At 40.4% G+C, this 7,817-nt stretch overlaps 1 pseudogene; it reads right to left on the bottom strand.

The window, feature by feature from the left end:
• Nucleotides 1-5,070: 5,070 nt before the first annotated feature.
• Nucleotides 5,071-5,167, bottom strand: LOC139179211 (U6 spliceosomal RNA; annotated as a pseudogene).
• Between the last annotated feature and the right edge of the window lie 2,650 nt (nucleotides 5,168-7,817).

Here is a 7,817-nt window from a genome sequence, read left to right on the forward strand (position 1 = left end):
GAAAAAAAGATACAAGAGTTCATCACCAGAAGTACTGCACTACAAGAAATGTTAAAGGAAATCTTGCAAGCAAAAGTTATACCAGATGGAAATAAAATCCATAGAGGGATGAAGAGCACTGGAAATGGTGACTATTCAGGTTAATATATAAAATTTTTCTATTGAAGTACTTTAAAAGATAATTAAATTTTTAAACAAAAATAATGACCATGTACTCTGAGGTTTCTAATGTGTAAAGTCAAATGTATAAGAGCAGTAGCATAAATACCGGGAAGGAAGAAATGGGCATACACTGTTGTAAGTTATAGTTTTTATACTATAAAGAGTGGTGTAATGTCACTAGACAATATAGACTGATAAAGGCTCATGCTGGGGATGGGGGTGGGCTAAAGTTCAGGGCTCTGGAAGGAGAGAAACTTAACCAGTCTTTCTAACAAGTATTTTGTCCTGATTGATCAGTGAAACCAGTTGTTCAGGAAATAATTTAGGCAGAGCATAGAAATTTGTGCCTGGCCTTGTTATAGGTAAACAAGGGACTTTGTGAGTCTTATCCAAATATATGTGAAAGGCTTTTTTTTTTTTTTCCCCCTGTAAACTGTGTTGTTTTCTGGAACACAAAATGATAAGATTCCTTTAAAATTCCCTATTTCCAGAATCACAGGGTTTAGGTAAAATTCAACGTGGTCAAATCTCTGTTATCTAATGTCTGGCATATTATTGAAAAACTTGCTTAAAACTAAAAAAAAGAATTAGAGAATAAAGACCCACGCACATGCATTTATTCACCAACCTTTTGTTGTAAGGTCAGGGGCTTGCCTTTGTCTGCTGATTGAAATTTCCTATCTTCTTCCTGGCATAAATTACACAAAAAGTACATTGTCTAAGATGTTCAACTTCACATTCTTTAAGTAACTTAAAGTAGCTAGACCAGAGCTCTGAATGAAGAATCTTTCTAGATTTTTCAGTCTTTATCACTGTCTTTATTTTATGTGTTGCTCTTGTCTGATACAAGTACAGTTTGTTTCTTTTTGCTGTTGTTGTTGTTTTAGTAACTTGTCTTTACAGTCTTTCTAATATATCCAACCTAGAAATTACCACTTTCATTTACTGCATTTCTAAAATAAATGAACATTGAATCACATGTTTTTGAAAGGTGCTAGGGAGAAATATCAATAACCTCAGATACGCAGATAACACCACCCTTATGGCAGAAAGTGAAGAGGAACTAAAAAGCTTCTTGATGAAAGTGAAAGAGGAGAGTGAAAAAGTTGGCTTACAGCTCAACATTCAGAAAACAAAGATCATGGCATCTGGTCCCATCACTTCATGGGAAATAGATGGGGAAACAGTGGAAACAGTGTCAGACTTTATTTTTGGGGGGCTCCAAAATCACTGCAGATGGTGATTGCAGCCATGAAATTAATAGACGCTTACTCCTTGGAAGGAAAGTTATGACCAACCTAGATAGTATATTCAAAAGCAGAGACATTACTTTGCCAACAAAGGTCCACCTAGTCAAGGCTATGGTTTTTCCTGTGGTCATGTATGGATGTGAGAGTTGGACTGTGAAGAAAGCTGAGCGCCAAAGAATTGATGCTTTTGCACTGTGGTGTTGGAGAAGACCCTTGAGGATCCCTTGGACTGCAAGGAGATCCAACCAGTCCATTCTAAAGATCAGTCCTGGGTGTTTTTTGGAAGGAACGATGCTAAAGCTGAAACTCCAGTACTTTGGCCACCTCATGCGAACAGTTGACTCATTGGAAAAGACTCTGATGCTGGCAGGGATTGGGGCAGGAGGAAAAGGGGACTACAGAGGATGAGATGGCTGGATGGCATCACTGACTTGATGGACGTGAGTTTGAGTGAACTCCGGGAGCTGGTGATGGACAGGGAGGCCTGGTGTGCTGTGATTCATAGGGTCGCAAAGAGTCGGACACAACTGAGTGACTGAACTGAACTGATATAAGCAACTTATTAAAAACACATCATTCAAGCAAACGTAAGTAAACTGATAACATATAATTATTTGAGGTCTGGTATTTGCTCTGAGCTTCTGGGAGGTAACCCCTACAGCTTGAAATGTCCTGCTTGATAAAAGTGTATTTGTTTACCTGGAAACCTTGGGCCACCTGGACAGTCTCTGGTAATAATGTGGTTTATGATGTGGTCTTGGGCTGTGTGGTAACAGCTCAATCTCTGGAGGGTGAAGACCACGTGGGTGGTCAGTCATGTGTATATGACCAAGCCTGAATAAAAACTCTGGAAGTCAAGGCTGGGTGATCTTGTTGCCAGTACTTCATGCATGTTGCCACAAGTCATTGCTACTAGTAAGTCCAGTTCACTTGATTCCACTGGGAACAGACAACCGGAAGACTGTCTGGAAATTTCCTAGACATTGTCTTATGTGCTGCTTCTTTCACCTGATTTTAATCTGTATCCTTTTGCTGTAATAAATGGGAGCCACAGGAATAATGGTTTTTCTGAATTGTGTAACTCTTTCTAACAAATTATTGAAACTGAGTATGGTCTTGGGGACTCCCAAACTTTTCAGTTTCTAATAAATTCAAAATAGAAATTTACCATAGAAATTACTGGCCACATTAAATGTATTTATAAAACATGAATAAGTTTTGAATTGGGTGTTTTAGAAAGACTCCTTATTGACAAGTTGCTAAAATTGCATTGTTCAATTGTTAAGTAAACTGGTAACACGTATTTGTTGGAATAATATGATTAGAGTAATAGAACAGAGAGTTTGCTTAATTCCATCAGTTGAGTAAAATGGATGTCAGTAAATAGAACTTCTACTGTGTGTTAGTTAAGACAATGATGGGAAGAACTCTGACCTTTTTATTTTGTTCTACAAAATAACTAGCCTATAATTTTCCAAAGTATCAAGGTCATAAAAATCAAAGGCAAAATGAGGAACTGTTAGACAGAGGTTAGAGAGAAATGACAACTAAAGGCAAAAACATGATTCGGAACTGGATCCTTCTGTGGTATAGGGCATCCCTGGGACATTTGGTGAAACTTGAGTGGTGTTTCAGGACTTGACAGTTTCTATGGACTGAATTGTGTTTCTCAAATTCATGAATCCCTAGCCACTCCACTCCCCCACCCTCTTCCCAATATGAGTGTATTTGGAGATAGAATTTTTAGGAGATAAGGTTAAAGTGGATCATAAGGGTGGGGTCTTTATCTGACAAGTTGGTTGTTTTATAAGAAGAAAAAGTTTTCTGTTTCTTGCTGTGTGTTCATACACTTTAAAAAAGCCATGTGAGCATATGAAGGCAGATGTCTACAAGCCAGGAAGAAGGTTCTCAACGGAAACCAAATTGACCAACACCTTGATCTTGGACTTCCAGCTTCCAAAGCAGTGAGAAAATAACTTTCTGTTGTTTAAACCTCCCAATCTATGGTATTTTGTCATGGCAGCCTGGACTAACAATGGTCATAATTCAACTATTTTAATTTCTAGGTTTTGATGGTTTTATTCTGGTTGAGAGATTATTTGTTAATAAGAAATACATTCTAAAGTATTCACTGTTTATGCGACCTAGAAACAAAAGCTTCAAAAAAAAAACCACAGCTCTTTGTACTCTACTTATAACTTTTTCTGAAAGCTTAAGGTTATTTTTAAAATAAAACTAGTTATTTCAAAAAGGTATTGAGCAAAATTGCCAAAAATTCTGAAGGAGATGGGGATACCAGACCACTTGACCTGCCTTTTGAGAAATTTGTATGTAGATCAGGAAGCAACAGTTAGAACTGAACATGGAACAACAGACTGGTTCCAAATAGGAAAAGGAGTACATCAAGGCTGTATATTGTCATTCTGCTTATTTAACTTATATGCAGAGCACACCATGAGAAACGCTGGGCTGGAGGAAGCACAGACTGGAATCAAGATTGCCGGGAGAAATATCAATAACCTCAGATATGCAGATAACACCACCCTTATGGCAGAAAGTGAAGAAGAACTAAAGAGCCTCTTGATGAAAGTGAAAGGGGAGAGTGAAAAAGTTGACTTAAAGCTCAACATTCAGAAAACGAAGATCATGGCATCTGGTCCCATCACTTCATGGGAAATAGATGGAGAAACAGTGGAAACAGTGGATGATTTTATTTATTGGGCTCCAAAATCACTGTAGATGGTGACTGCAGCCATGAAATTAAAAGACGCTTACTCCTTGGAAGGAAAGTTATGACCAACCTAGACAGCATATTCAAAAGCAGAGACATTACTTTGTCAACAAAGGTCTGTCTGGTCAAGGCTATGGTTTTTCCAGTAGTCATGTATGGATGTGAGAGTTGGACTATAAAGAAAGCTGAGCGCCGAAGAATTGATGTTTTTGCACTGTGGTATTGGAGAAGACTCTTGAGAGTCCCTTGGACTGCAAGGAGATCCAACCAGTCCATCCTAAAGGAGATCAGTCCTGGGTATTCATTGGAAGGAGTGATGTTGAAGCTGAAACTCCCAATACTTTGGCCACCTGATGCGAAGAGCTGACTTATTTGAAAGGACCCTGATGCTGGGAAAGATTGAGGGCAGGAGGAGAAGGGGACGACAGAAGATGAGATGGTTGGATGGCACCATCACCTCAATGGACATGGGTTTGGGTGAATTCTGGGAGCTGGTGATGGATAGTTAGGCCTGGAGTGCTGCGGTTCATGGGGTCGCAAAGAGTTGGACATGACTGAGCAACTGAACTGAACTGAACTGATTGAGCAAAATATCCAAGTTATTTTCTGAAGATATTTGGCCATTCTTTAATAGATTTAATCTCAGGAGGATAACAATAAAATATACGGAAAAGTGACATTGGATTTATGTTGATTAAAAAATACCTACAAAAATATCAAGGAACAACTTTACTGAAGTATAGCTGATGTAGAGTATTACATAAGTCTATAAGTTGATGTAGAATATTATATAATCACAATATAGTGATTCATAATTGTTAAAGTTTATACTCCACTTATAGTTATTATAAAATATTGGCCACATTCTTTGTGTTGTACAATATATCCTTTTAGTTTATTTTATACCTAATCATTTGTATCTTTTAAAAAAATATTGAATACTTCATGAAGTACATTTCATTCTTGTGCAGGGGCTGTGCTAATCTTCACTGTATCATTTCAATTTTACTATATGTGCTGACACTTTATTTATTTATGGCCACACCATAGGGCATGTGAGATCTTAGTTCCCCAATCAGGGCGTGAACCCTTTCCCCTGCATTGGAAGTACAGAGTCTTAACCACTGAACTTCCAGGGAAGTCCCTCAAATAGCCATTTTAGAATAAATGTTTGTGGTGTTTTTTTTTTTTTTTTGAAACCTATTGACTTGCATATCCAAATGAACTCTCTGGAAACCCTCTGAATGTTGCCTTATGATCAGCAGGAACAAGGAGGTCTTGGGACATCCTGGTGATGAAGATGATTCTTTGTGATGATCAGCAGGAGAGGGGACAGTGGGCTTTTATAAGTAAGCACACTTCAGAAAGCCCATTTGAAAGAGAAATTGAAGTAGGTTTGAAAAAAGTCACCTATTTGTCTGTAAAATATTTTAAATACAGCTTTTCCAGAGGAATAATATATTAATTCACTGTTATTGTAGATTTTCAGTTCTGAAGTCCTATTAATTATGAAAAGGCCTCCTTGATACTTAAGCACATCCTGGCAAGAGTTCGGGACTCCTGAAACAGAAGAAAAATCTTCACAGTTAACAGAGAGAAAAAAATTTCACGTTATTTCTCTAGAAATGATTTTATATGATTATGTTGGTTACCTTTACCAAACTCAGTTTTTAAAAACTTATGCTATAACATGAGACATTAACTTGATTTTTTAAAAAAATACTTATATAAGTAAGTAAACCACGGTTGTCAAGATGGTGGAGTGGAAGGACGTGAGCTCATCTTCCGCAAGAACAGCAAAATCACAACTAGCTGCTGAGCAGCCATCAATAGCAGAACGTTGGATCCCACCAAGAAGAGATACCCCACATCCAAGGCCAAAGAGAAGCCCGCACAAGACGGTAGGATGGGAGAAACTGCATTTAGAATTAAACCTCATGCCTGCCAGAGATGCTGGGAGGGTGCAGACAAAGCCCTTGTGTGCATCAGGATCCACGGAAAGGAACAGTGACCTCCACAGGAGACTGAGCCAGACCTGCCTTGGAGTGTTTGAGGGTCTCCTGTGGAGGCGGGGGTCAGCAGTGGCCTGCCGCAGGGACAGGGGCTCTGGCTGCAGCAGACCTGGGAGGTGTGGCGTGCAGCATAAGTCCTCTAGGAGGAGGTCACCATTAATACCACCACAGAGCCACCGAGCAGACGACACACAAACTGCAGAACAATTATAGCAAAGAAGTTCTTGCACTGTTGCAAAAGTTCTAGGGCCCACAGCAGGTTTCCCAGCCTATGGATCCAGCAAAGGGACTGAGAACTCCCAGGGAGCTGGACTGAGAACTCCCAGGGAATTTGACTTTGGAGGCCAGTGGGATTTGATTACAGAACTTCCACAGGACTGGGGAAGCAGACTCTTGGACGGCACAAACCAAAATTTTGCACACCAGGACCCAGGAGAAAGGAGCAGTGACCCCACAAAAGACTGATCCAGACTTGCCTATGAATGTCCAGGAGTCTCTTTTGAGGCACGGGATGACAGGGGCACTGAATACTACAATCCTGGGACCTGCAGCATGCTGGTGAAAGTCCTTTTGAAGGAGGTTGCTATTAATGCCATTACCCCTACCATAGTTTGGCCTCAGGCCAAATTACAGGCAGGGAACACAGCCCCACTCATTAGCAGAACCAGAGCAAGACCCAGTTTCCCCACAGCCAGTCCCTTCTGTCCGGAAGCTTCCACAAGCCTTTAATCCTCATCCATCAGAGGGAAGACAGAATGAAAACCACAATCACAGAAAACTAATCAAACTGATCACATGGCTCACAGCCTTGTCTAATTCAAAGAAACTATGAGCCATGCCATGTAGGGCCACCCAAGACATTCTGACAAAATGTGGTCCACTGGAGAAGGGAATGCCAAACCACTTCAGCATTCTTGCCTTGAGAACCCCATGAACAGTATGAAAAGATAAAAAGATATGACACCAAAAGATGAACTTCCCAGGTTAGTAGGTGCCCAATATGCTACTGGAGAAGAGTGGAGAAATAGCTTCAGAAGGAATGAAGAAGCTGGGCCAAACTGGAAACGCCCAGATGTGGATGTGTCTGGTGGTGATAATAAAGTCCGATGTTGTAAAGAACAACACTGCTTAGGAACCTGGAATGTTAGGTCCATGAATCAAGATAAATTGGAAGTGGTCAAACAGGAGATGGCAAGAGTGAACATCAACATTTTAGGAATCAGTGAACTAAAATGGACTGGAACGGGCAAATTTAATTAAGTTGTTCAGATCAGATCAGATCAGATCAGTCGCTCAGTCGTGTCCGACTCTTTGTGACCCCATGAATCGCAGCACGCCAGGCCTCCCTGTCCATCACCAACTCCTGGAGTTCACTGAGACTCACGTCCATTGAGTCAGTGATGCCATCCAGCCATCTCATCCTCTGTCGTCCCCTTCTCCTCCTGCCCCCAATCCCTCCCAGCATCACAGTCTTTTCCAATGAGTCAACTCTTCACATGAGGTGGCCAAAGTACTGGAGTTTCAGCTTTAGCATCATTCCTTCCAAAGAAATCCCAGGGCTGATCTCCTTCAGAATGGACTGGTTGGATCTCATTGCAGTCCAAGGGACTCTCAAGAGTCTTCTCCAACACCACAGTTCAAAAGCATCAATTCTTCGGTGCT

This window comes from Bos indicus, chromosome 23 (genome assembly GCF_029378745.1).
Source record: "Bos indicus isolate NIAB-ARS_2022 breed Sahiwal x Tharparkar chromosome 23, NIAB-ARS_B.indTharparkar_mat_pri_1.0, whole genome shotgun sequence".
Classification (NCBI taxonomy): Eukaryota; Metazoa; Chordata; class Mammalia; order Artiodactyla; family Bovidae; genus Bos; species Bos indicus.